We start from the raw sequence: 27359 nt of genomic DNA, 5'->3' as shown, positions 1-27359 counted from the left end.
CTGATAAATAAATAAATAAATAAATAAATATATATATATAAAAAGAACAGAAATGAGGGTATGTGGAGACAGTGTTGTATCACAGTTAAGAGTGCGGAATCTAAAGCCAGTCTTTATGGGTTGAAATCCTAACTTTGCCACTTAGGAGCTGTGTGACCTTGGGCAAGTCATGTAGTCTTCTATGTTTCATCTCTAAAGTGGGGAGAATGATAGCATCCATGGTTGTGAGGATTTAAAGAGGTAATAATTGTAAAGTCTTACACAGAAGCTGGCACATAGTGAGAACTCAATAAACGTTACCTCTCCCATAGTGCAGAGGGAAGAGGTCCAATGACCCTGGAGTGTGGGACACAGGGAGCAAGAAAAGTCCCTGGGGGAGGATGAGATACTGGAGTTAGATTTGAAGGGTGATTGGGATTGGACAAGAGGAGGAGGCAGAGGGAACAGAGAGACATAGCAAAGCTCTTTTGAGGTCCCCAAATGAATTAGGTGGAGGGATGTGGGAAGAAGAGGGGGAGAGTTTGGATGTAGACCAGTTAGGGGCTATTGCAGGGATCTAGATGAGAGCTGATAAAGCCAACAATCAGCCATGGCCACGAGGATGGGGAGGAGGGGTGGATTCGTGAGAGTTCATCAGGCAATATTTACTTAGAAGACACCTGTATTTCATGATCCTGGTGCCCAGTGCTTTGGAGCATGTAAGGAAAATGAACCATGTCTAATTTGTTGGGAGTATACACTCTATTTACAGACATGAACCTGGCAAAGATAACCTTTAACTGTCAAAACTTGGGAGTGAACTGGCCTGGGTTATCCTAGAGTGGTCTTCTGTGGACTTGAACACTGTCATCTATGTCATCCCATCTCTGCTGGCTGTCACTCTCACTCTCTCCCATGCCATGTTTCATCTTTGCTTCCCACTGCATTTGACTTTAGTCTCTCAGGCAGGCAGGCTGGCCCCACCAGGCTAGAATCATAGCTGAAGCCAGGTCAGGCTTATATTTACACATTCCAGCAACAAAGAGGTATAAATGTCTGATTATGGCTCAGAGCACTTTAGTGGACTCAGAATCACCTAGAGGGCTTGTTAGAACACAAACTGCTAGGTCCTAGAATTTCTGATTTAGTAGATGTATTAGCTTGCTAGGGCTACCATAACAAAGTACCACAGACGGGGCTGGCTTAGACAACAGAGATTTGTTTCCTTACACTTCTAGAGGCTATAAGTCTGAGACCAAGGTATATGTAGGATTGGGTAGTTTTCTTCCAGGGGCCTTTCTTCTTGGCTTGCAGATGGTTGTTTTCTTCTGATGTCTTCACATAGTCTTCACCCTGTGTGTGTCTGTGTCCTAATCTCTTCTTCTATGGACACTAGTCGGATTAGATTAGGGCCTATTTCAGTGACCTCACTTAAGCTTAATTACCTCTTTAAAGACCCTATCTCCAAATATAGTCACATTCCGAGTACTGGGAGTTAGGACTTCAACATATGAATTTGAGGAGGATACAACTCAACCCATAACTGTAGGTGTGGGGTAGAGCCTTAGAATGTGCACTTTTTTTTTTTTTAAAGTAAGCTCCATGCCCAGGGTGGAGCCCAACACGGGGCTTAAACTCATGACCCTGAGATCAAGATTTGAGTTGAGATCAAGAGTCGGATGTTTAACTGATTGGTGACCCAGGCACCCCAGAATATGCATTTTTAATAAGTTCCCAGTGATGCTGGTTCAGCAACCATCCTGAGAGAACCACTAGGATAGAATGCTTACCTCTCTCCCTGGTACATATGCACTTGAACAGAAGCAGACTTGGGCTCCAAGAATTATAATGTTAATTGAAAGGAATGCCAAAGACTTGGAATTGGCAAAGGGTGGGGGAAAGATTAGAGCTGAGGAACTTTTTGGCATTTCCCAAATTACATGGTGCTTGTATTTATGGCTTTTCAGCAGCGTGTGTCAGAAGAAAGGGCTCAGATTTTCACATTGGAGACATTGTGAATTCCATTCTGGCTTTGTCCTTTCTAAGCTAATTTTGGGCAAGCCAAATAATAACTCTGGGTTTCAAATTTCTCATCCATAAAATGGGAGTAAAAATAATACCAACAGGGTAGTGGGAGTTAAATGAAATAATCTATGTAAAAAACCTGGCACTTAATATATGATAGTTGTCACTGTTTTTTTTTTTTTTTAACTTTTTATTTTTTATAAACATATATTTTTATCCCCAGGGGTACAGGTCTGTGAATCACCAGGTTTACACACTTCACAGCACTCACCAAAGCACATACCCTCCCCAATGTCCATAATCCCACCCCCTTCTCCCAAACCCCCTCCCCCCAGCAACCCTCAGTTTGTTTTGTGAGATTAAGAGTCACTTATGGTTTGTCTCCCTCCCAATCCCATCTTGTTTCATTTATTCTTCTCCTACCCACTTAAGCCTCCATGTTGCATCACCACTTCCTCATATCAGGGAGGTCATATGATAGTTGTCTTTCTCTGCTTGACTTATTTCGCTAAGCATGATACGCTCTAGTTCCATCCATGTTGTCGCAAATGGCAAGATTTCATTTCTTTTGATGGCTGCATAGTATTCCATTGTGTATATATACCACATCTTCTTGATCCATTCATCTGTGGATGGACATCTAGGTTCTTTCCATAGTTTGGCTATTGTGGACATTGCTGCTATAAACATTCGGGTGCATGTGCCCCTTTGGATAACTACGTTTGTATCTTTAGGGTAAATACCCAATAGTGCAATTGCTGGGTCATAGGGCAGTTCTATTTTCAACATTCTGAGGAACCTCCATGCTGTTTTCCAGAGTGGCTGCACCAGCTTGCATTCCCACCAACAGTGTAGGAGGGTTCCCCTTTCTCCACATCCTCGCCAGCATCTGTCATTTCCTGACTTGTTGATTTTAGCCATTCTGACTGGTGTGAGGTGATATCTCATTGTGGTTTTGATTTGTATTTCCCTGATGCCGAGTGATATGGAGCACTTTTTCATGTGTCTGTTGGCCATCTGGATGTCTTCTTTGCAGAAATGTCTGTTCATGTCCTCTGCCCATTTCTTGATTGGATTATTTGTTCTTTGGGTGTTGAGTTTGCTAAGTTCTTTATAGATTCTGGACACTAGTCCTTTATCTGATATGTCGTTTGCAAATATCTTCTCCCATTCTGTCAGTTGTCTTTTGATTTTGTTAACTGTTTCCTTTGCTGTGCAAAAGCTTTTGATCTTGATGAAATCCCAATAGTTCATTTTTTCCCTTGCTTCCCTTGCCTTTTGCGTTGTTCCTAGGAAGATGTTGCTGCGGCAGAGGTCGAAGAGGTTGCTGCCTGTGTTCTCCTCAAGGATTTTGATGGATTCCTTTTGCACATTGAGGTCCTTCATCCATTTTGAGTCTATTTTTGTGTGTGGTGTAAGGAAATGGTCCAATTTCATTTTTCTACATGTGGCTGTCCAATTTTCCCAGCACCATTTATTGAAGAGGCTGTCTTTTTTCCATTGGACATTCTTTCCTGCTTTGTCGAAGATGAGTTGACCATAGATTTGAGGGTCTATTTCTGGGCTCTCTATTCTGTTCCATTGATCTATGTGTCTGTTTTTGTGCCAGTACCATGCTGTCTTGATGATGACAGCTTTGTAATAGAGCTTGAAGTCCGGAATTGTGATGCCACCAACGTTGGCTTTCTTTTTCAATATCCCTTTGGCTATTCGAGGTCTTTTCCGGTTCCATATAAATTTTAGCATTATTTGTTCCATTTCTTTGAAAAAGATGGATGGTATTTTGATAGGAATTGCATTAAATGTGTAGATTGCTTTAGGTAGCATAGACATTTTCACAATATTTATTCTTCCAATCCAGGAGCATGGAACATTTTTCCATTTCTTTGTGTCTTCCTCAATTTCTTTCATGAGTACTTTATAGTTTTCAGAGTATAGATTCTGTGTCTCTTTGGTTAGGTTTATTCCTAGGTATCTTATGGTTTTGGATGCAATTGTAAATGGGATTGACTCCTTAATATCTCTTTCTTCTGTCTTGCTGTTGGTGTAGAGAAATGCAACTGATTTCTGTGCATTGATTTTATATCCTGACACTTTACTGAATTCCTGTACAAGTTTTAGCAGTTTTGGAGTGGAGTCTTTTGGGTTTTCCACATATAGTATCATATCATCTGCGAAGAGTGATAATTTGACTTCTTCTTTGCCGATTTGGATGCCTTTAATTTCCTTTTGTTGTCTGATTGCTGAGGCTAGGACCTCTAGTACTATGTTGAATAGCAGTGGTGATAATGGACATCCCTGCCGTGTTCCTGACCTTAGTGGAAAAGCTTTCAGTTTTTCTCCATTGAGAATGATATTTGCGGTGGGTTTTTCATAGATGGCTTTGATGATATTGAGGTATGTGCCCTCTATCCCTACACTTTGAAGAGTTTTGATCAGGAAGGGATGCTGTACTTTGTCAAATGCTTTTTCAGCATCTATTGAGAGTATCATATGGTTCTTGTTCTTTCTTTTATTGATGTGTTCTATCACATTGACTGATTTGCGGATGTTGAACCAACCTTGCAGCCCTGGAATAAATCCCACTTGGTCGTGGTGAATAATCTTTTTAATGTACTGTTGAATCCTATTGGCTAGTATTTTGTTGAGTATTTTCGCATCTGTGTTCATCAAGGATATCGGTCTATAGCTCTCTTTTTTGGTGGGATCCTTGTCTGGTTTTGGGATCAAGGTGATGCTGGCCTCATAAAATGAGTTTGGAAGTTTTCCTTCCATTTCTATTTTTTGGAACAGTTTCAGGAGAATAGGAATTAGTTCTTCTTTAAATGTTTGGTAGAATTCCCCCGGGAAGCCATCTGGCCCTGGGCTTTTGTTTGTTTGGAGATTTTTAATGACTGTTTCAATCTCCTTACTGGTTATGGGTCTGTTCAGGCTTTCTATTTCTTCCTGGTTCAGTTGTGGTAGTTTATATGTTTCTAGGAATGCATCCATTTCTTCCAGATTGTCAAATTTATTGCTGTAGAGTTGCTCACTGTTGTTTTTTATTTATCCATTTGCTCATCAAATATGTGACTAGGAGTCAGAAGACATGAGGTCTAGTCCCAGTTCTGGAACATAGCTGTGTGTTCTTGAGCCCCACTTAACCTATTTGAAAAGAGTGTTTCTCTCCTACCATCCCCAAACATGGTTGTTTTGAGGACCAAACAAGATAATGTGAAAACGTAAAATTGACCGGACTATGATGTATGCTGGAAAGCATTCATACAATTATTTGGGTAATAGACACCATTAGGAGTAAGTGCCTGACTCGTAACAACTCTTTCTCTAAGAATATTGTCCGATCTATGTAATCCCACCCACCTGGCCAGGTGGGCCAGTCAGAGAGCTTCCTGGAGATTTTTGAAACTGAAATGAAGGGAAGAAAAATCCAAGATCCTTTCTGATAGTAGAAGTCTTTGGAGTGAGGTTTGGGAAGTATAAGTCATCATATTTCTTGCCATATGGGGGAAAACCAGGTCTTTGTTGGATGGAATGATGCTGATATGCAAAGAGAGGCTGAGATGGGTGACAGACCTAGTGGCATTCAAGCCCCTGGCTCCTGTGGTTCTCAAAGCCCTAATGCCCCTCTCTTAGTATCCTTCCCCCTTTTATCTGGGCAAGTTTCAACTGGGTTTCTTAGACCTGTAACCCTGACAAACACATTATCACTCAACAAGTATTTATTGAACACTTATGCTATGCTAGCCCCTGAGCTAGATGCTAGTCAAATGATATAATGGATTGGCAAGGCTGTTTTCACCACCTGCCTCCTCTTTACTTCTTAACAGGAATCTGCAGGGTCTACCTCCATGCCTTACTTCACCAGAGCTGAGGGCAAAATCTTAAAATCATAGAATCTCAGTCTCTTAGAGTGAGGTCATGAAGGGAGGAAGACGGGCTCTTCCCAATGGCTCCTTCTCAAAATTCCACAGGGCTCCCGCGTACTCTGTTTGCCCTGCGCCTTGCCCTTGCACCTGGGGTCCCTGTAACCCAGGTATTCTGGGTTAATCCCGAGTGGGCTGCCTGGGAGTTCCTTCTGGTTTGGTTTCTTCTCACTATTCACTTCTCCATCCTGCAAAAGAGCTAGTGCTGGGTGATACAGACCCTGGCCTGGACCTCAACTCCAGAGCTCCCTGAATCCTGCTTTGAAATAGTGAGCCGAAAAGAGACACTTGGAATCTTGGGGTGAAATTCCTAGGTACGTGGCCTGGAGCACATTGATTGTCTTTTGGGGGGGGCTGAGTTTCCTTGGGTGTCAAATGCAGGGATGCTAGGGCTGGTAGGGTTCTGTGAGGGTTAGAGATACTGTAGCTGCAATGCCTGGAAAAGAGAGTTGTTTAATAAATGGCAGCACATATCTTTACTTGGGTGCGCATACCTGCCTCCCTCACCAAGCTGGGAGATTTCTGAGGGCAGGACTGTGCGTCTCTTTAATGTAATAGTTCTGTCTACAGAGTATTTTTTATGACCTGGGCAGAACTTCCACGGGATAAACAATTACACTTATTTCATAGGGTTGTGTGTGGATTAAACGAAGAGGATTGTCCTCATTTCACAGGTGAGGAAACTAGGCTCAACTAGGTTAACTTCCTTTGTTTATAGCTTTGTATTTCTCTGTCCCTGCCCAGGGCCCAACACAGGGCCAACATTTGAATGACTGAATTTGTAGTAACTGGCATAGTGGTGGCTTGGCCCTGTTCACAGGGCATGTGGGAGAGACCCAGGCTTCCCGGCTCCTTCCTTTTCCTTTCCTGGCCTCCCTGGTAGGAAAGGAGGGTGTGAATCCATTTTTGGGCTGGCCATGAGGGCCTCAAAAGTCCAGAGGCCAAATGCAGGGCAGGAGAAATCCATCAGAAGTCCTTCTCCCACTCCGCCCTATGGGATGGGAACATTAACTGTCTCTACCCCACAGGGTTGACCTGGGGTTTAAATGAGGAAATGAATTCACCTCGGCTAGCACAGTGCCTGGCAAGAATAGATGTTTCAAAATGGGGGCTCTTTTGTTGTTGTTGTTGTTTTAATCTTTGGCTCCTGTCTTCTTTTTCTTCTCCTCCTCCTCCTCCTCCTCCGTACTCTCCCTCCTCTCCCCTCCCTCTCCCTCCTCCTCCTCTCCCTGCTCCTCCTCCTCCCCCTCCCCATGCTCTTCCTCTTCCCCTTCCCCTCCTCCTCTTCCTCCTCCTTCTTCTTCTTTCCAACTTCCACAACACCCTTTCAGCTCACCTTTTCTTATTCCTCAAGCTCTTTATACCATGGTGTCAGCATGTGGTTCTGCTACCTAGTTCTTGTTTTCAGAAGCAAGTGAGTGGAAGGAGAGTTCAGTGGACAGGTCAGAACCTCAGGAATCAAACCACATAAAATCCATCTCAAAGGAGGCAGTGAATTGACCCACAGGAGTAACCTGCTGGTTTCTGACTTCGTTTAGTGTGTGTGCAAGAGCTGAGAGAAGAAAGCTGAATGAGGAGCTGGGAAACTGAGGTTCAAGTCCCAGTTCTGCCACTGTCTGGCTGTGTGACTCTGGGCTGGTCCCTTCCCCTCCCCGAACCTTAGTTTTCCCATCTGATAATAAGGAGACAGCTAGGGGAAGTTCTGATACTCTGAACTTCTAATTTTATTCTAATTATATGTTTCAGGGAGGAACAACTAGGTCCTGGATCAGATATGATGAATGAATCTTCTTAATGAGAAGTGGAAATCATTTGTGGTTAAGAACTGTGCCTCAGATAAGAGTGACAGGATACGTGGCCAGGCTATATTTTCCAGCAGATTAAGTTAAAAGCTGTGGCCCAAGACTCTGAAATATGAAGAAAAAAGGAGAGGATGACAGGATATTTTTTCAAAGAAGTATTTTCCAGCCAAACGGTGCAGCAGATCACTTCCAGGAATTTGTTCTTGTTCTCTATCGAAGGTGAAGAGTTCAGAACCTTCAAGGAAACAAGAAGCTGTAAGTTGGAATGAGGAATCCAACCCGGTGGCCTTGGGCCAGTTGCTGAATCCCTCTGAGCCCCAGTTTCCTCTACAATGGGGCTGATTTTTCTACCTGGCATGGTCATTGCAAGGATTAAGTGAAGTATTGAGTGAGACAGCATGCCTCCTATAGCTCATGATTCCTAACTAGGAAGAGCTGAGTTGGTTTGGTCCTCACAGGGTGTGGCTGGTCCAGAGTGTCAAAGAGATATTTAGGGGGATTGCCAGTTTCATGACAGGGAGTCAAGATTGCCATTTTAGACCAAAGGTGTGGCCATGGTGATAACCTTACCATTTTGTTTCTTTATATATATATATATTGAGCTAGTATTTACTGAACACACATAATGTATCTAACATTTTACTGGTTGGTGGGGTGGACAATAGCCCTTCCTACAATGTATAAAAGCACTTCTACATCCACAGGCTCCTCTATGTCCTGGGTTGGCCCCGTGCAGCAGCTGCCCAAGTGGAGAATGTGTCAGTATCCTTCCCCTACCCCCTGTACCCAGATGAGCATCGCATCTGGTCCATTCATTCTCTTTCTGTCACCCACCATGATCTTCCTCCTGCTCTACTGTTCTAGACCATTACCCATGTCAGAGATCAACATCAGCCTCCTTCCTACACGTCTAATCCAGGTTCCATATGCCGGCCAAGTAACCCTTCTAAAATGCAAATCATGCCACTGTCCTGCTCAGAACTCTTCATTGGCTTCCTTATGCCCAGAAGAAAGGATAAAGCTCTTTGTATGGCTTAGCAGAGCCCCCCATGTCCTGCTCTGCCCACTTGAGCTTCATCACATATGACTCCTTCAGACCAAACCTTACCTGGTGATTCAGGATGGGCTGTTTCAAGCCTCTATGGCATTGCTGGGCACCCTTCCTGTGCTAGATTTCATTCTTCCTGCTAGCAACTACTTGATTTTGACCATCACCTTCTCTGTAAAGGTATTCCTCAGTTTCTCTCAGCAGAGCTGACTCCTTTTATCCGCTGTAGAAATAGCCTTGGAGAAAGGAAGTGACCATCTAAGGTCACAAATGAAACATGACACAGGTCCTCTATATTAGTTTGTAAGGGTTGCCACAGAATATGTAGACTGGTTGATTTAAACAACAGATATTTACTTTCTCACAGTTCTGGAGGCTGCAAGTCCAAGGTCAAGGTTCCAGCAAGGTTGTTTTCTAGCAAGGGCTCATTTCTTGGTTTGTAGATGGCCACTTTCTTCCTGTGTCCTCATGTGGGCTTTCCTCTGTGCTTGAGCGGTCCTGGTATCTCTTCTTCTATAAGGACACCAGTCCTATTAGATTAGGGCCCCACCTTTGAGGTAATTTAATATAATTACCCCCTCAAAGGTCATATCTCCAAATATAGTCATATTGGGGGCTGGGACTGCAACATATGAGTTTTAGAGGGACATAATTTAGTCTATAATACTCTTCTTCCTCAAGATCTAGGCTAGCAAACAGAAAAAGGTTTGGGGGCAAAATGGGGCCATGTGTATCCTGTGGAGGTGCAAGGAGGAGGTTGGTGGTTGGAGAAGTGGAAGCAGAAGACTGGAACAGTCAGGGGGTCAGTAGGGGAGGGTTTTAGTGGCCGAGGGTGAAGGCAAGGATGGAAGGGCAGCCTGTGCAAGAGTGTGGGGGCTGCACTAAGTGTAATAGGGTGGACTACGGAGGTAGGTAGGTATGGATGAGGATGCTGAGCTCAGTCTGCCTTGACCTTAGGAGAGAGTGGAGAGAGAGGGTTCTCCCTGTTTGCAGAGCAGGTGGTCACCAAAGGCTACTATACACTGAGAGGGCTCAGCATCTTTCAGTCACCTTTCAGCTCTTCCACATAGGGATACATACCTCCCAGTTCTGCGAAGTGGCAAAAGTAGTTGCCTAATTTAATTGCCTGGCAAGTCCCAGAGCCAGGACTTGAACTCAGGGGTCCTGATCCTCAGTCTGTGGACTTTCTCAGCAATGAGGTGCTTAGGGTGCAAAGTTTAGAGAGGCACATGCATAAATCTGAGCATGAACTCCTCCTTTCTTGTCTCACTCTTGCCCCGGCCCAGCCTGGCCTCCTCTGAAGTGACTCTTCTTCTCTCTAACCTCTTCCATAGCAGAGGCAGCAAGCTGCAAGCACCTGCAGCTCAGCTTGGCTTTGCTCCTAACCAAGAGGGAGACATTAAGTTAATGGCCCTACAGGTGAAATCAATCCAGTTAAAATTACTGCCCTTGGAGTGCCTGGGTGGTTCAGTGGGTTAAAGCCTCTGCTTTCAGCTTGGGTCATGATTCCAGGGTCCTGGGATCAAGCCCCATATCAGGCTCTCTGCTCAGCGGGGAGCCTGCTTCCCTTCCTCTCTCTCTCTGCCTGCCTCTCTGCCTGCTTTGTGATCTCTGTCTGCCGAACAAATAAATAAAATCTTTAAAAAAATTACTGCCATCTCCTTCCCCTGCTCACTTTAGAAGCCAGTGGTGTGGCATTATCTGTTCTCACTCACCTTCTCAATTCATGTGTCCCCTCAGCCCTCTTTCAACCATGGGGGGGCCTGGTACAGAACTGGAATGGGCTTGGTAGAGGTAGCAGTACACCCTCAATCCTCACTCTGCTCTATGGCTTGGGCCAGCTGTTGTCAGAGGCAGGCAAGGAGTCAGTACTCACAGCTGAACCTCCAGTTCAAGTCCTAGCTCTGCCACCTCCTAACTGTGGGACCTGGGTGAGACTCTAGGCCTTTCCGAGTCTCATCTCCTCTGTGAAGTGTGCAAAATAATTTTTGCTGCTTCCCCCTTCCAGGCCACAGTGAGAGGTTGATGTGAGAAATCTTTAAAAGCTGAACAGGAGTAGGGGAAAATTAGAAATAATGGTTGCTAGCACTTTCATAGTACTTACTGTGTGTGTCTATACACCTATGATGCATATACTACCACCACTACCATGATCATCCCCACTTGGAAGACAAAGGAAGCTGAAGTTTCTGAACTCCTGGAGCTATTAAATAGTAGAGCCAGGCTCAAACCCTGACAATCCAGCTCTATCTGTGTTTTAACAGCACTGCTATTTTTTTTTTTTTTCTTCTGGGACCTTTCCCACTTATTTTTAAATGTTAATTAAGAAGGATTATTTACTCATTAAAGGCCAGAAACTTTGCATATTTCTTTTCATTTGATCTTTCCAAGGGGATGGCAATTATTTACACATTCTGGAGAGAAAATTGAGAAAGAGGGGCATATGGTTAGTGAATGGAGAATCAGGATTCAAACCTAGGTCTATCCTAAAATAATAACAATAGTAATGACAATATGACAATATTCATATCAGTAACTAGTTAGACACTGCTCTCAAGGACAGAAAACCTGAATCCTCATCTTGGCCCTGCCTCTGATCTACATGTGACCTTTTGTAAGTACCTCCCCTCTTGGGATCTCACATTGTAGTTTCTGCTTCTTCGATCCCTCCAGCCCTGGCAGGTGGTGATTCACTGGAGTTGGCAGTCTGAGGGCAGTTGATTCCCTCAGATAGAGGTATTTGTTATCTGTACATTGGAAATATTTATGTGTCTCAAACTAATTAGTGAATAAGCATAATAATAATAATAATAATAATAATAAAGCCACTCTGGGAAGGGAATTGCTGTTGGAAAAAATTGTTTAGAGAAAACACCATTTGTTCCCAGCTCTTGCTCCCTGCTGGAATGCCAGGCCACTTGTTTTGGTGACAGATGCCTTTTGACTGGGTTTTGAAGCATGAGCAGCTGCATGGGGTAGAGGTGGGAGATGGAGCTGGCCCATTCTCAGTTGGCCTCTGCGGAGATTCCCAAAGTCTCCTGGAGTTAGGATACACTCTGCCCACTCTGCAATCAGGGGGTCCCCTGACCTCTGGGATAAGGCTAACGTCTACGTCCTGACAACTACCTTCTAGATTTTGTCTTAAGATGCACATTGACTTGCCCAAAGTCACTCAGCAAGATGGTGGCAAAGCCAGAACTAGAATCGACATCTCCTAGTTCTTTCCATTGTGGCATGCGGTCTTCTGAACCAATGATGACGTCACCACATCTAACTTTAGTATTTGGTTTCTGGTCTGCCTGCCTGCACAAGTCTTGTCAGGAATTACTAAACTTTTGTGTCCCACTAGTGACCCTAAATTATTGTCATCCTCTGGCATGGACAGATACCAGGGGACCGATGCTGGTTATGTTGGGCAGGGTAAGAAGGGCTTGAGTCAAGTCTAATTGTTTTGGTCTTGGTCATATGACTTCCTTGCTTGTGTGTGATTGGTGGATACTTCCATTCACCTTGCTTCCTCACTTACAAAACGGAGCATTACTCTTCGTTCTCCATACTGCATTCACAAGGGCATTGTGAAAACAAATTACATGAAGAAATAAAAAGTGCTTATAAACTGAAGTGATATAAAAAATATTATTAATAATGGTCAATGTTTACCAAGCACTTTCTATGTGTATGTTATTAAGTATTAAGGGAGTTATTAATACTTGCGACTAGAACATACAACCTTCAAATGTCAGTGGATTGAGCAACACAGGCTTGTTCTTACCTGCCATAGTCAGAGGTTGGCCAGGTGGCCCTTGAGAAAAGCTCTTTTCTAATTTTATTTTCTTGGAGTCTTTCCCTTTCAGCCTCACTGACAGAGGTGAGAGAAGCATGGAAAATGCATGGTGGAATTAGGGCCAAGGTTAGAAGTGGTATATTTCATTTTTATCCACATTCCATTGGCCAGACTTCAGTCTCACGGTTCCTTATAAGAACTGGGAAATAAAGTCAAGCTATATGCACGGGAGGAAAAAACACCTATTTGGTGGACACATGGCATTTTCTCAGCTACACAGTACCATGTACCCTGTTAATCTTCACAGCAGTCCTCTAAATGGTTTTATTAAATCCCCCCTCCTTTATTTTTCCAGATGAAGATACAGAGACTGAGAGATCAAATGACTTACTAAAGATGCCAAATTTTTTTTAAAAGATCTTATTTGACAGTCAGAAATCACAAGTAGGCAAAGAGGCAGGCAGAGAGAGAGGGGAAAGCAGGCTCCCCGCTGAGCCTGATGTGGGGCTTGATCCCAGGACCCCGGGATCATGGCCTGAGCCGAAGGCAGAAGCTTTAACCCACGGAGCCACCCAGGTGCCCCTAAAGATGCCAAATTGAAGGGAGTATGGTGATCTGAATTCAGTCTGCCTGGCTGCAAAGTTCCTATAATTTAGGTTCTTTTCCCTCCAGAGGAAACTTCTAGCTGTGAATAGATCAGTTTAATCCATGTTATTTATTGAGGGCCCATTAAGTCCTGAGCATTGTACTATCTCCTGTAAAATGTCATAACCATTTCTTTTCCTCTGCATGATTCTAATTCTATCTAGTCTTTAAGGCTCAGCTTCAGTTTACATTTACCGAGCACTTTCTATGTGTGTGTTATTAAGTATTAAGGGTGGTATTAATACTTGCGACTAGAACATACAACCTTCAAATGTCAGTGGATTGAGCAATGCAGGCTTGTTCTTACCTGCCATAGTCAGAGTTTGGCCAGGTGGCTCTTGAGAGCAGCTCTTTTCTAATTTTATTTTCTTGGAGTCTTTCCCTTTTTCAGGCTCACTGACAGGGGTGAGAGAAGCATGGAAAATGCATGGTGGATTTAGGGTTCAGAAAACAAGCCCTACTCTAATCCCCACCACTAGAAGAGGAGGAATGAGAGAAGGAAAAGCTGTTACCTCCCACCTCATTCCTTTGGAGGAGACAAAAGATTTCTCCTCTGTGAGACAAGGCCCCAGGTAAAGAATAGACTGACATTTTGTTTTTCCATTTAACTACATGGCCTGGCTCTGGTGTAGCAGCAGATGAGGAGAGCGATGGATGGTGGTGGGTTGGCCGGACAAAAGAAGTAAGGACAAGCTCTCTGTATCAGTCAGTTCTCAAATGTGCTCACACACCTCTGAGTGGAGGCCCTAAGGGATTAGATGAGATTAGGGACTTCATCAGGGAGAGGCATCGGGTTTGAGCTGTGAGATCATGATGGGAGGTATCAGCCAATGATGAAGCAAATCTCGGGGGGGAGCAGTGCATAGAATGTCTTGGAGGAGGGCCCTCCTCTGCAGAATTTGGGGGAGACTCCCCAATTCCACAAGGACTGCACATCATAAACCAGGTCAGTGACTAAAGCTAAGGCACAATTAGGAGAAAACTACCTTACTGTGAGCTGTCACACTAGGAGACCACTACCTTCTGCTTTCCTCCTTGCACCCCAATATTAGAGCAGTGGAAGGGGAAGGAGAGTATGGGTAAGAGCATACTCTACCCCCCACAACAAGAACCAGATACTTGAGCAGGTTAGGGATGGTGGGGTATGGAGCATGGAATGGCACAGGTGGGGTAGTAAGAGATTCAAATCAAATATAAGAATAAGAAAAAAAATAAGCAAACAGAATTGAGTCCTAAAGAACACAGATGAGACTGGTCTAATAACTAAAAGTGACTGAAAAATTATGGCTTCAGACTGAGAGTTTGTTAGGGCAGCCTGTTACACAGCAGGAAAAGGGAGGGTTCAATAGAGCACAGTTGATAGTAGTTATTGGAAAAATAAAACTATTCCAGGTTTATACCCCAATGAACTGAAACTCCACAGTAAATGATTTTCATACTCATCCATTAGCTACTACTTGATGAGTTTCTAGTCTTTGCCAGACAATGCTCTTGGCACTGGTGATTCCAAGGAGCTTACACTGGTGAGAAGACAGACAAATAAATGCTGTGAGATAGGATTTGTGTGATAAATGTCATGAGATAAAATGGTAGAGTACATTGGGTCATGGAGGAGAGAGGGACTTACTTATGGTTGTGTGACAGGGGAGGGGTTGGGGTGGTTTTTGGAGTCATGAAGAATGAGTGGGAGTTCATGAGGCAATTGCATTGGTGAAGGATATCCAAGTACAAAGGCACAAAAGTGTGAAATACTTGGACACATTAGGGAAACTGTGAGGAGTGTGTTTGAGCACTGCATAAGGGGTGATTATTACTGCCACTTTGCTTCTTACTTTCATTTTATCCTTTGTCGAACTAGATTGTACACTTCTTCAAGGAAGGGCAATGTCAGGGTGCCTGGGAGACTCAGTTGTTAAATGTCTGCCTTCTGCTCAGGTCATGCTCCCAGGGTCCTGGGATTGGGCCCTGCACTAGGCTCCCTTCTCAGCAGGCAGCCTGCTTCTCCCTCTCCCACTCCCCCTGGTTATATTCCCTCTCTTGTTGTCTCTCTTTCAAGTAAATAAGTAAGTAAGTAAGTAAATAAATAAATAAAGGAAAGGCAATGTCAAATATCAATTTTATCCCCTTACTACAACTGGTCTAGTTGTACAAATGTATACTGAGCTGTTTTTCACTGGAGGGAATCCAGCAGAAGTTGCATGATTCTCAGAGGTTGGGGAATTCTGCAGTGGGATGGAGGCAGATGGGCCAGTATGTGGCTTAGGGCAAGTCATCCTCCTGTCTAGGCCTTAGCTTCCTCCTCAGTATTTAAAAAAATTGACCAAATGATCTCAAGAGTTAGCTTGAAAATAGCCTGAATTTAGAGTTTGGAAGATCAGTGCAGCAGTTTGGAAGTCAGGAGACTTGGTCCCTAGTTTCATATCTGTCACTAGCTAAGTGTGTGACCTGCCCTTTCTCCTCCAGGCCTCAATTTCTCTATTTATAAAATAGAGGAGTGGCACACTATATTTCTAAAATCTCTTTTAGTTCTGAACTTCTGTGCCTTTCTCATTGAATTCAGTTGACCTTGTCTTGGCCTGATGTCCTTGCTCAGGAAGGCCTCACTTTCCTCAATATTCTTCAGACACATTTTCAAACTCTATGGGGTAAGGGAGGGAGATTAGGGCCAGGAGAGGGTATTTGAGTGAGGCAATGAATATTTATAACAGACGCTCCCACCAGAGGACACATTAAGTCTTGCAGCATAACAAAACTGAATTACCATGAAATAAACTTTCTTAATTAAACCAATTAAATTTCTTCCCAGTATGTAATTTAGAAACTCTGATAAACCCTGGTTGAAAAGGTTTGTTTTAGCCTTAAGCTGGCTGAGAAAGCAGGAACATCTGGTTGGTGGTGGAAAGGCCTGTTTAGGCTTCAGGCCATGGAGGCAGCACCACGGTGGAGCTATCCGTGGTGCTGAAACAGCCTCTGCCTCACGGCCTCAATAAAGGACACAGGCAGGCCAGGGCCAGTGGTGTTTAGGATATACACTATTTGAGGACAGCATCTTCCACTCTAGGCAGGGTGCACTTTTCTATTCCTATGCTTGACAGCAGCCACTTAGAAATTAACCATGTATTTCCCCCACCCCCACAGATCCACTAGAGTTTGAAAAGATGCCATGAGTTTTCTTATATTCATGGAATCCTAAACTTGCATAGCTGGGAAGCTATGCACCTTGTTTTCCTCTGGAACTTATTTTAGTGTCTGGAAAATTTTTTGAGCAGATGAATACATGCATGTTCTTTATATTCTTCCATAGTCAAATATATTCAATAGGAAGTATACCATGATGCTAATTACACTTTTACCTTGTAAGATTATTTGGGATAACAAAATGTTTTTTTTGTCTTTTATCTAACATGAATCTTACAACAATTCTGGAAGCAAAAATGTTAGTACTATTTTATATCATAGGAAACTGAGGTTCAGGTGTCTTGTGGCTTGTTCAAGGAGTCAGTGAAGAAACTTGGAGTAATATCCAGCTCTCCTGATTCCTAGCCATGAATGCAGGGCTGCACTTGGCACACAAGGGGGCAAAGCCAAAAGGGTAGTACAAGGCTCCTGCTCAAAAACTTCAGTCTAACTAGGGAAATAATCTATACCCTCTGAGGTATGGAAAAAAAGGTACAGGTGCTCAGGAACAGATAATGAGTGAGGTGTTGTGGATGAAAGACAGGTGAATGGCCCAGATAGTGACTATTCTGGCATTTCAGGAGAGGGAGGGACCCTAAAGGCCTGTGGGACATTAGAGATGTATTGGAAGACAAACTGGTTCTGGAGGGTGAGCATGCTTTTGATAGGTAAAGAAAACATCATTCTTATGAAATCAAACAGTTTTAATGCCGGAAGAAACTTAGAAGCTATTGCCTCCTACTCCTTTATTTTATAGACAGTGAACTGAAATGAAGAGAAATGAGGGATTTGTTCAGTTTTATAAAGGCATTGATGGCAAGCTTTTATATATAGTCACTGGGGACACAGGGCAGGTAAAACAGGGTCCCTGCCTTGAGAAGTTTCCCAAGCTAGTAGAGGGAGGAACATGGAAATGAATAGATGCATTCAAGGGTCACAGAGATAGAATTGAGGTGGCACCTCCTGAAGATACAAGGAGGGGGTACTCATTTTTTACAGTAACACACTCAAAGTTCAAAAGACTACATTTGAAATGGTCAAGGTCAATCAAAGTCAGGTACCGTATGTCAAAATTCCTTTTCTCCACTCTGAAACCACATTTGATCTTAGCCCAAAGGCCGAGAAGTAATACCCCACTCTGAAATCAATGACTAGAAGGAATTTCCACCAGAGGGTGACTTAAGTTGGAACAATAGAGAGAAGCAAGCACTGAATCTGGAATCTGAAGGGCCAGGTTCCATTTCTGGGTCTGTCTCTTTCTGGCTATGTGGCATTGCCCTGCTACTCCCATTTCTAGGAGCATCAGTTGTTTCATTATAAAATGGAGGGAGGGGTTAGTTTGCCCCTCTTCAGGGTTGTAAGGTTGATCAGAATAAACATCTAAGTATAAATGCTTAGTTGATTATAAAGTGATAAAGCAGTATATATAGTTATTATTCCTCCCTATAGAAAAAAATTTTGGATTATAGTTGAGTTACCTCTCTGGGATCCTGCTTTCTTGTCTATGGAATGAGATAATACCTGTCCCATCTACCTTACAGAAATGGTATAAAGTGAAAAATACCCATAATAACAAAATGATAGGTAAAAACAAATGTGACTGTATTCCTGGATAGAGATCAGTGATTGAGTAGAAGGCAAACTGGCCATTGTTACTGTAAACTCACATTTGTACCTTGAATCCATTTACAAAGCACATTCACAGACATTATCCTATCCAATTCCCTCAACAGGTCTCTACGAAGAGCCTATAGGGATAAGCCTATCACAAATGATTAGCCACATCTCACAGATGAGAAAACTGAGACTCAAGAAAGTGATGAGCTCAGAGGCTGAACCTCAGTATAGCCTGAGTCACCTCCTTTCCTTCCTTTCTAGCCAGCACCAGGCTTAGGGCCCAGAGCTTTGTCTTCATGTAAGTCAGTTTGGAGGACAGGCCAAAATCATGTTCTCTTGGACTTCTTGCCTTGGGGAGCAGTACTGGTCTTTTTCCCCATTCATTCAGTACTTGGCCTTGGGGTGTTTGATAAATTCTTTCTCCCAGAAATGGGTTTGAGGTCTCACCTGCAGGGGTTGCCCCTGCAAACTAATGAGCAGGGCCACCTGTACCTTTTTCTTTGTTCAAAGGATTCCAGATGTGAGACTGGAACAGCTGTAACACTCCTTAGGATGCTTTTGATTGCTCAGGCTGTCTCAGCCAAGACATGCTTTTCTTTGCTTCTGATCTCATTCGAGGACTGTCCTCCCCATTATGAAGGCAGGACCTTAGGGGGTATTGTCTACTCTGTTCAAGTCCCTCCTTTGGTGAAACCCTCCAGTGGCTGGATTACACCAGTCCCTATGTGTGTTCCCCTCCCCGTGAAGATTCTAAAGAAAAGAGAATAAGAAAATCATTCTATTTTGGGGTTTGGGGACTTAATGGAATTCTGTTTTGTTAGAAGGTTTACTGAAAAGAATCTCTCCCACACTGTGGCCATGGAATTTTGTGAGATTATTAAACTGGAGCTTTCAATGGGAGCTGAATATACAGAATCCAGGAAGTAGGGTTTGGCTGAGTCCTCTCTCATCAGGGGCAGAATCTGGGTGTGAAGCATACAGATCCAATTAGGAGGGGAAGGGATTATCAGGACCAGAGCTGGTCCAGGCACAGGAAACACTAATGCCTGCCTCCTGGGGAGCAATTATTGGCAGATGATTATCTTCCAGAGGCAGGTCAGGCACCCTTCTTTCAGGATGTTTCCCTGATCTCCAGGCTGGGTTGGGTGGGAGAAGGCAAGCTCTTCTCTGGGCTTCCAGATCCCTGGGCTTCTCTCTGTCTCAGCCCTTATCACACTGTGTTGTTATTGTCTGTGTTAGTGATTACTTCTCTCCACTGGACTATGAGCTCCCCTAATGCTGGTTCTGGCTGATCTTTCTATTTGGTTGCCAGCACAGGGCTTGGCACACAGTGGATTTAGCATTATGGTTAGGAGCATAGCCACTGAAGCCAGACTGCCTATATTTAATTCCCAGCTTGACCACTCAATAGCCTGAAGATCCAGGGTCAGTCATTTAGCTTCTTTGGGTCTTTAGTCCCTAAATTATAAAGTGGGAATAATAATGGTAATTACCTCAGAGGGTTGTTATAAGGGTTAAAAATGAAAAGCATTTCAAAGAGTGTCTAGCATAGAGTAAGTACTATATAAGGGTTGGATATTATTATTTAAATCTTGATTCTGTATTTTGGATCTTCACTTGTTAGGAGGTGTGATTCCATGCTCTTTCATACCCTCCATAGCCACCAGCATAGCTGTGGGAGTAAGTTCCAAGTGTTTGGGGTGGGAGCACAGGACAGGCGAGGGAGGATTGAACAGGAAAAGTTATCACTATTTTTTGCAAAATTTGACCCTTACTGAAGTCTCTGTGCTTTGTGACATGAAATACAATTAAACTGGCTCCTCCTTTCTCTACACCTAATCTGTTCAACTGATACCGATCACCTGGGTCCAGGAGATGCCGAGGGGCATTAGTGTTCTATATAGCAACAGGAAGGCTTTCTGAAGACTGATCCAAACTGGCCTTTGCTGGTCTGTGTTGAGTGGCATGGGTAGGAGAGGAGGTTGGAGCCAGCGGAAAAGGATGAGCAGAAAGTTCAAGAAAGTTTCCTCCTGGGGGGGCTATGGTAGGATAGTCCAACTGTATACATCTAAAGGATACAAAATCTGGTGCTACAAGGTGTTTGTAAAATAAATAAAATAAAATAAAATCAATTCCAAATCAATTTGGTGAGGGAGGAATCCTGGAATAGTCTTTGGAATCTGGCAGTCTTGACTCTGTCAGTTAATGGATATATGATCTTTGGGAAATTCATTTTCCATTTAAACCTTGGTTTCCTCTTCTAGAAAGTCTGAGAGGCTTAAAATCAATTTTCTTAAATAAAACTAAAACAAGGATTTTTAAGCTAAAGTGGATTCCCAGGCCTTACTTCAGAGACTTTAATTACTTGGGCCAGGAATGGGGCCTAGGAATCTGTATTTCTAAAACAACCATGTGATTATGACAATATCAACAAAGTGTTTTTCCCTGGATTTAATATGTTATGGGTCTATAATTTTCTCAAGGTTAAGTTAAAAATCTGACTATATGTGTCACCTGTATAAAACTCTTCACTGACTCCTGTTGTTTTTAGCATTAAATGCTGCTTTCCTAGCCTGGCTCGGCTGCTGGCCCCAGTTTCATGTCTGGACTCATCTCATTGTCCTCTTCCACTATGTAATCCTGCCATACAAGGACTCTTGGCAGTATGTCTCTTCCCCACCTCCACTCTTCTCTTCCAGCTGTTCTCATTTTCTGATGCATTCTGCCCTTTTCTTTCTTTTAATGCCTTGCTCAGTTTACTTCACCCTGGAAGTATTGCACACCCACCCCAGCCACAGAGATTTTTGTCTTCCTCCGATCTACAGAAACACTGACACTTGGTACTGCTTACACATCATGGGCAGATTGCCTTGTATGGTTATTCATGTGTTTTAGCTTTATCTTGCTCCCCCTGCCCCCTTTCTTCCCCCCTGCATTAGACAGTAAGCTCGAGGAGAGGAGGGCTCATTCAAGGTTGCTCACCCCCTGTTTTCAGTTAACAGAGCATCACAGACATTTAATAACTATCTGAAGATCAATGGTGAGATCTCCTTTAGAGTAAAGGGCCCTAGATTTGCTAGTTGGTTGTTCATCTTGGGGTGAACCAAGTTTTTGTTTCTTTCCTAGCTGGGAAATACCCTGTAACAGCCAATCACAAAATAATGGAAAATTTCATGACTAGCAATATTATTTCCACTTCTAAACTTACCAACCTAAAATTATCAGCCATTAATGAGAAGGCTGTTTTATCATTTGTTAAAAATGTAAATGATTTATAGCTATTATGTAATAATATTATAAAATATTATATGATTTAATAATAATAATAATAATAATAATAATAATTTCCCTTAGCTGTTTAAGGGAAGGTGTGCTCATTATGCTCATGAGTATCTGTTTAATGGACATAATTACACTGTTATGGTGTGTTTATAGGAGATGAGTTTATTGAATACTTCTGGGCTCTGAAATCCCCACCTAGGTCTTCTTTGCCTTCTTCTGTTTCCCTCAACCTAGGCTAGATGGTTGTCATTAATTCTGCATGCTAATAGCTTTAGTACCTAAATAAATAATTATGCTTTTCAATTAAGGAGCCTAGGATCTCTGGAACCCAAGCCGACCCAGACACCAAGAGGCCCCATTGCCCCAAGAGACTACAGAAGCAGCTGCAGCTCTGTCCTTAGCGAGACCAGCCAGACTCATCACAGAGTAGAACTCTCTAGAATCTGAAGCCTTGGTCTGTCATTGCCTACCACCCCAATAGCCAATTATTGTGACTCAGGGGCTACAGCTCTGGCCTGGAAGTCAGATAGTTAGTATTCATCCCATATTCAGCTCTTGCCTTTTAGATCAGTGCTTTTCAAAGACGAATGTGTCTACAAAGTGCTTGGGGATTTTGCTAACATGCAGATTCTGTCTGGTGTGGGGCCTGGGATTCTGCATTTCTCATGAGCTCTTAGGTAACACTGATGCTGTTGACTCATGAGCAGCAAGGAGCTAAACTATTAAGTTTAGCCTCATCTTCTTTATCTTCAGGATGAAGATGCTAGACTTGATGATTTCTGAGGACCTGCCCAGCTCTGATTTTGTGTGATTCTAATAAATGATAACCATGGTTTTCACAGCCACTGTTTATAGCAGATTTATTCTTAATGCCCCAAATATAGAAACAACCTAAATACCAAACTGGTGAAAAGATAAACAAATTGTGTTATACCCATACAATGGAGAACCACTCATCAGTAAAAAGGATGAGCTATCAATATATTTGATGAAATGGATGTGTCTCAAGTGTATTATGCTAAATGAAAGAAGACACAAAAGACAGCATATGTGTTATGATATTTACATGAAATTTTAGAAAAGGAAACTATAAGGACAGAAATCAGATCAGTGGTTGCTAGGGGCCATGAGAAGCAGGAAGGTATTGATTGAAAGGGGGCTTGAGCAAAGTACTACGGAAAGGGTGATGAAAATATTCTCTGCCATGACTGTGGTGGTGATACATGAGTAATACATTTGTCAAAACTCACTGAATTATACACATAAAAGGTGAATTTAATGTTATATAACTTATACCTTAAGAAAGCTGACCAAAGAAACCCCCCAAAACCATAGCTACTGTTCGTTGAGTATTCAGTATGTGCCAGGCATTTTACAGAGATTGTTTTGCTTCTTTTTACTATTCCTTCAAGGTAGGATTACACCCCAGATGAGGAAGTCTAAGTTCAGAAAGGAAATGACAACTTTCAAATAAGAGGCAGGATTTGAACCCATGTCTCATGACCGCAGCACCTGGGCTGCTTCTGGGTGGCTGCATTGACTTCCACATCCCTCAGTCCTTTCTTGTAGCCTAATGAGTTCTAAAAGTTATCCCAGAGTCATGCATGGTTCCTGGCCCCTTTCCCAGGGACTTTCATTTTAAGAGGCATTGTTATTGTGCATACCTTTGTTGAATATGGCACCTACCTTGGTTAGAACATGCCTCTAAAGTGACATCAGCAACATGGTAGGTACAATAAATCAATACACATGTCGTTTTATATCACTTTTAATTAGAAAAAAGAGGTTCTTTTGGGAGTACACAGAGTTTGGGAGAATGGGCCCAGTGGAAGTTGGTGTTCCTTGTTAGAAGGTGTGGAAAACACAGCCCCAGTGACCCATCACAATTTACCTGGGAGGCTGGGATTATTATCTTCTCCATTTTACAGATTGAGAACCTGAGGCTCATAGGGGTTGGGCAGCTTCCATGAGGTCATACATCTTGTTAGTGGTAGAGTTTTTGCGGTTCGCAATTCCATGCCTTTTCCCTTTCCCACAAACAAAAAGAGGACACAGAGCCCTGCCCTTAAAAAGTTTACAGGATAGGGGTGCCTGGGTGGCTCAAGGAGTTAAGCTTTTGCCTTTGGCTCAGGTCATTATCTCAGGGTCAAGTCCCGCATTGGGCTCTTTGCTGGGCAGGGAGTCTGCTTTCTCCTCTCTCTCTGCCTGCCTCTCTGTCTACTTGTGATCTCTCTCTGCCAAATAAATAAATAAAATCTTAAAAAAAAGTTTACAGGGATATAGCAGCTGGCTCATAGCCATAAGAGAATGCTGAAAAACAGCTTATAATCATGTGGACTCCATGAGGTGGCTCAAAATAAAAGGAATTCAGAAGAGAACTGAGCCAGAGCAGGCAGAATCAGTCAGGGAAGACTTCCTGGAGGAGGTGAGACTTGGGTAGGTTAGCCATGGAAGTTGAGTACAGCTGGGGCAGGCAGAGGTAGGGGAGTTATATTTGTGTCTCCACCTCCAGTTCCCTAGGAAGGCCATGATCTGAACTATGGGAAGAAGACTTGAACCATGGAAAGAATACTTGGGAGGTACAAGGCCTGGGCCTGGCTAGGATGGCTGGAAAAATTCGCTGCTGTTCTCCCACTGATTCTGTCCTGAGGGCCTTCCCTGTTTGGGAAGGGAAGGCAGAAGGAAGGGCATCAGCCACCAATGAGTAAAAGGGAAGTGGCCCTGTCTTCAGGGCCTTCCAAATGGCCCACCTCTTGGTATCACAGGCAGATCTACTCAGTCACTCAGGCCAGGCATCAGATCCTGTTGCCCCAGGGGCTCCAGATGTGGCCTAGGAGCTGCTGGGTACTACTCAGCCACCACCCCACCCCCTACCTCTGACCCCATCCCCACCTGGGAACAGGCTACTCTTTGGGCACCCAGGAGGCCTGTTGGCTCCAGCAGCTGGTGCAGGATTAATAATTGAGGCTCTCTCCTGAGCTTTGCATCCATCAGGGACTAGTCCTCCTGCTGCCTGCTATTATTGTGCTCTGATCAATTAGTGGGGAAGAAATGAGGTCAGAGAGAGCAGGTGTGGGTTTGGCTTTGTTTCTGGGGAAGGGCTAGGCTGGGCTGGGGCTGGTGTGGGGTGGTGATGTTGAAGAGACAATTCTCAGGGCTTTAGGCCATGGGCAGTAGAAAGGAGAATAGACCACAGCAAATACAGGGCTTTTAGCTCAGAGGGCTTGGCCTTACTGTTGCCAAGAGATAAAAACAGCATTTGGAAAACATTTGTGCTCCAGGCTGCACAGGGCACTGGGATGGGCCCATTAGCCACTTAATGTCCTGGATAATAACCCTCAGCTTCTGAGAATGTCAGCTGGAAACCCAGACTCTACCAACAGCGTGGAAACAGGCCAGCATCCTTGGCCTCATGTTCAAAGCCCTCTCCATTTAGCCAACCAATCCTGCTCTGTTCATCTATAACCTTCTCTCATGTGGCTCTATGCTTCAGCAACCTGAGCATGGCCCAGGCTCTCTTATTTCCTTTACTTTGCTTAAAATGTTGCCCGCTTCTGCCCTACGCTGCTCTATCTCTGCCTGTCAAAATCCTCTTCATCCTTCGTTTACCATGTCGTATACTGGCTTCTTCATGAAGCTTCTTTTACAATCCCTATCAGCAGTTGTCTCTTGCCTCTGACCTACAAGATGCCAACAACATTTTTCCTTATATTAATGGAATCTGCAATCATCCTCCTTTTCCTTTTCATGAGCACTGGAATCACAGAAGGTCATGATGTGTCCAATTCTAGACAGCTGGCCTTGACAGTACTTGACTTGTTCAGAGACCATGACTTTTCCAACATGATTTGGGCACACAGTAGGTCTGAGGAACTGTATTTAATCTAATACCCACTTGTACATATGCACTCTATATCTCTATATTACTCTAAAAACCTGAATGTGCAACTTTTCTTCACCCATTGATGCCTTTGCTCTTTCTATTCCCTCTGGCTTAAGTACCCTTCCTTGCATTTTTTCTCTGGCAAGATCCAGCTCCAGCTCAAGTTAATCTGTGCTTCTCTTTATCTTATACTCTTGTTTTTGATGTTATCATTCACACTGTGCTACGAATGAGGTAAGCTTTTCCCCTCAAAAGATTTAAAGCTTGTCAAGCAGGCAAATAGCAACAGTACAGTCTTCAAATGAGTGGTTCACTCGTAGGCTTCAGGCTTTGGTGTTATAAAAATCCAAATAGTATTTAAGATCATTATTAGTAGTAGCTAATAAACCATTTATCTTCTCCAAAATCAGAGCTGCTGCTGTACTGCACAACTCCAGGGCACACAATTGCCATTGTGGTTTAGGCCTGTGGCTCCACTTGGGCTTGCATAGTGCACAGGCTTTACAACCATATCTGGCAGCCTTGCTCCAATCCTTCAACTGCAGTTCCATTCCCCAAAAGTAGCACTGTTATATTTCTTCTGTATTATTTCAAATGCTTTACACATATCAAGCATTTGTGTGTATGTATCCTTTTTTACACAAATTGGGTTGTCATACATAATCTTGCATTTTGCTTTCTGAATGTATCTTGAAAATTATTTCCTATCAGAGCATCTGAATATCCGAATCTACTCCATTATTTTCAATACCAGCACACTATTCATTTTATGTGTGTATCATAAGTTAATTAGTCCCCTATTGATGAACATTTAGGTTGTTTCCAATCTATTTCATTTTTTAAAAAAATTTTATTTATTTATTTGACAGAGAGAGATCACAAGTAGGCAGAGAGACTGACAGAGAGAGAGGAAGGGAAGCAGGCTCCCCACTGAGCAGAGAGCCCGATGTGGGACTCGATCCCAGGACCCTGAGATCATGACCTGAGCTGAAGGCAGCGGCTTAACCCACTGAGCCACCCAGGCACCCCCAATCTATTTCATTTTAAAAAATTTAAATATACCTATTTATTTATATTTTTGTTTCCAATCTATTTTAATATTCCACCAAACATCTTTACGATATGTCTTTGAATGCTTTTGGGGAGTTAGTTGTCTGTGGGATAAATTCCTAGAAGTTGAATTGAAAAGTCGAACAGAAACAAGTGTTTCAAATTTTGATGCACATGACCAAATTTCCCCTCAAAGACTGAGCCAAGTCTTCTAAGATGAGCAGGAACTAGTAAGGTAAAGATATGAACATAATGAACAGCACGAGTAGAGGCATGAGGACTTGATAAAACGCAGCATGCTTGGAGGAAATGAATCATATTGTGTGACTGGATTGTAAAGCCATCATCATTGCATGGTGAGTGATGAGGCTAAGCTGTTTGAGGCAGTGGCCAAGTCACTCAAGGCATTGGTCTACATCTCAGAGGTTTGCACACAATGGCTTGCCGGCCAAATCTGACTCCCTGCCTGTTTTAATCAACCAACCAATCAATCAATCAATCAGATTTACTTATTTACCTTAGAAAGAGAGAGAAAGAGAGAGAGAGAGAGAGAGAGAGAGAGAGAGCACGAACCAGAGGGGTAGTGGAAAAGAGAATCCCAAACAGGCTCTGCACTGAGTGTGGAGCCCAGTGTGTGGCTCAGTCTCACGACCCTGAGATCATGACCTGAACCAAAACCAAAAGTTGGATGCTTAACCCACTGTGCCACTCAGGCACCCTTGGCTGCCTATTTTCTATTGAAACACACCAAATTCATTTGCTTACCTTATTGTCAATGACTGCTTTTACTACAATGGCCTAGCTGAGTGGTTGCAACATTGCATGCATGCACAAAGCCTAAAATATTTACTACCTGGCCCTTCATAGAAAATGTTTGCTGTTGTAACCAGTAATACTGGCCTGAGAACAGTGGCAGCCATTGGAGAGTTTCAAGGAATAGAGGGACATGGTCAGATTTGCATTTTGGAAAGATCTCCACCACTGTGTGGAGAGAACGGGGTCTGCAGGGAGTCTCAAGGAGCAGGAAGGAGATTGGTGTTAAAGCAGAAGCATTGTGGATGAAGAAAGGAAGGTGGATTTGGTGGTGCTTGAAGAATAACTGGATGTTAGAGTGAGGAAGGCCCACTTGAGAAGTCCAGGATGT

The sequence above is a fragment of the Mustela nivalis genome (genome assembly GCF_964662115.1).
Source record: "Mustela nivalis genome assembly, chromosome: 10".
Classification (NCBI taxonomy): Eukaryota; Metazoa; Chordata; class Mammalia; order Carnivora; family Mustelidae; genus Mustela; species Mustela nivalis.
The sequence above is the reverse complement of the archived record's forward strand: the minus strand, read 5'-3'. Positions refer to the sequence as shown.